Source organism: Mus caroli, chromosome 7 (assembly GCF_900094665.2).
Source record: "Mus caroli chromosome 7, CAROLI_EIJ_v1.1, whole genome shotgun sequence".
Lineage (NCBI taxonomy): Eukaryota > Metazoa > Chordata > Mammalia > Rodentia > Muridae > Mus > Mus caroli.
Genome location: NC_034576.1, coordinates 3,333,515 through 3,336,233, shown reverse-complemented (window position 1 = coordinate 3,336,233; position 2,719 = coordinate 3,333,515).

The window sequence follows — 2,719 nt, the reverse complement described above, 5'->3', positions numbered from 1 at the left end:
CTTGATTTACAAAACAAAACACAGGTGGGTAAAGAATGGGGTTGGGTCTGGGAGAATTTAGAGAAGGAGGATCAATATGATCCCAGTATATTATAGAAAGTTCTGAAAGAGCTAGTAACAAGTGATGGGAAAGAGGGCACTAATACAAACCATGTATTCCTGTAGGAGGTTTGTGTTATTAATTCGTTTGACTGTTAAGTAGCAGCTTTGCAAGAGGCACTACTGCCTTTGTATTATTGACACAAGATTGAATAAATAGCCTGTGCTTATGATCCCAGATTTTTTAAAATTAATTAATCTTATTTACACACTTCACATCCTAACTGCCCCAACCCCTGTCCTTCTCCTCTGAGCCTGTGAGGTTCCCCCTGCCACCCCCCCCCCCCAGGTATCCCCATTGCCAGCACTTCAAGTCTCTGCAAGGCTAGGCCCTTCCTCTCCCACTGAAGCCAGACAAGGCAGCCCAGCTAGAAGAACATATCCGACACACAGGCAACAGCTTTTGGGATAGCCCTGCTCGCGTTGTTCAGGACCCATCTGCCCCATATGTGCAGAGAGGCCTAGGTCCAGCCCATCTGTGTTCTTTGGTTGGCGATTGATGATTCACCAATCAAAGCTCCCCAAGAGTCCAGGTTAGTTGACTACCATTGGTCTTCCTGTGGACGGCCTATCCCCTTAGGGACTGCAGTCCTTCCTAGATTCCATTTTTTTTTTTAAAAGAATTTTGTTATGTGGCTGAAGCTGGCCTTGAAATCCCTGCAATCCTCCTGCTTCACCTTGTGAGTGCTGGGATTACAGGTGCCACCATACAGCATTTCTACATTTTTTACCTGGCCATCAGGCTCTAGACCTGCAGAGGCTACACTTCTGGTTTGCATTATTCTTTTTTTGTCCTCTTTTCCATTTTTTATTTGTTCTCAGAGAATTTCATACAATGAGTTTTGCTCATACTATCCCGTGTCCCCAACTCTTCCCAAATTCACCCCCTTTCCCTTAGTCACAAAAAAGTCTTTTTAAAAGCTAGACCACCTGCCATGGGTTTTATTCTATACATGGTGTTATACTGCCTCATGTGGACACTCAGGGTATTGTCCTAGAAGTTAAAAGTTTCACTTACCTATGCACAGAGCTGAGCTGAAGTTAGAAGGGAATGGGGAAAAATTGTATGGAGTCTGAGAAGGAAACAGGAAATTACTGAAAAGATCACCTGGAAAAGACCTCCAGAAAAGATGATTGTAAGTTCAGGCTTTTGGGGTAAGGTGGTCCTGTCATCTTATAAATTAGTGATTGAAAATGTAGGAAGGGGTCCTCAAAGGCTGTCTTTCAAAAACAAAAAGCAAACCAAAACAAAGACCTACGGCAGTGTATGTCAGTAACATTTAATCCTCAGAAGTATGTAGCTTGGTCTTCATGTGGTTCCTGTAAACTTCTGATTTGCTATTTAGAAGTTGAAGCTACCTGGATTTTATTTAGTGTGTGTGTGTGTGTACACACGTCTGAATAAATGTAGTGTATCACATGCATGCAGAGGTCAGAAAATATGTTGGATCCCCTAGAAGTGGAATTATAGATGATTTCAAGCTGCTATGTGGGTGCTGGGAGCGGAACCCAGGTCCTCCTGTGAGAGCATTAAGCTCGCTTAAGGGCTGAGCCATCTCTCCAGGGCCCTCCCTGGTGAACTTGATTGACAGATCAGAAAGCACTGATGCAGAGAACTTCTGCTTTACTTAGAAACCTGTGGGAAGCCCAGGGAGAGGGTTAGGATGGGAAATGACTGGAGCTCGACTTTGCTGAGAACAGAAGTGGCCTCCATGATTGTTTGCTTTGCCAAGGGAAATCCAGGGATACTGCTGACTTCACAGTAGGACAGGGTGATACTTGGGCGACAGGCTGTGGCTGTGGCCAGAGAGGACTCAGTGTGGTGGTTATATTTCTCCTCTAGGCTCAGGACCCTGCGCTTTCAGGATACAGGGAAACCTGTGGCCAGCAGAAGCAGGGTGCAAAGATGTTCTGCCGCCTTCTGGACCGCAAGTGAGTTAAGCTGTCTTTTGTCGTGGCTCTTGGATCATTTCTGATTCCTGGATTTTCCCTGTTAATGCGCCCCACCCCCACTTGTCTAAGACTGTCTTCACTTTTATGAGTTGCACCCATACTGAATGCTTCCCTTTTTGTCTCCCTGCCCTGATTTGTTCAACATCCCATTTTAATCAGAACAAGATTTGAAAAGTCTGGAGACCAGGTTTCTATTTTTATTTTTTGTTTGGGAGTGCACTGTCTTCAGGCACACCAGAAGAGTGCATCATATTCCATTGCAAATGGTTATGAGCCACCATGTGGTTGCTGGGAATTGAACTCTGGACCTCTGGAAAAGCAGTCAGTGCTCTTGAATTCTGAGTCATCTCTCCAGCCTCCCCACCCCCCTTTTCTACTCTCTTTTATGAGAGACTGAAGACATAAAGACCTGGTCAGCTGTGGGGATTGAGGGGGTGGGGTAGGGGTGGGGGGGGTAGGTCACACCCACCCCTAGGGTGTGAGAATGGCAATTCAGCCTCACTTAGTTGTCTCAGCCTCCTGAAGTGAGAGACATTGTTTCAAAGTCAGCTCTTTCCCGGTTTGGGGGGTGTACTGGCTGGTTTTGTGTGTCAACTTGACACAGCTGGAGTTATCACAGAGAAAGGAGCTTCAGTTGAGGAAATGCCTCCATGAGATCCAACTGTAA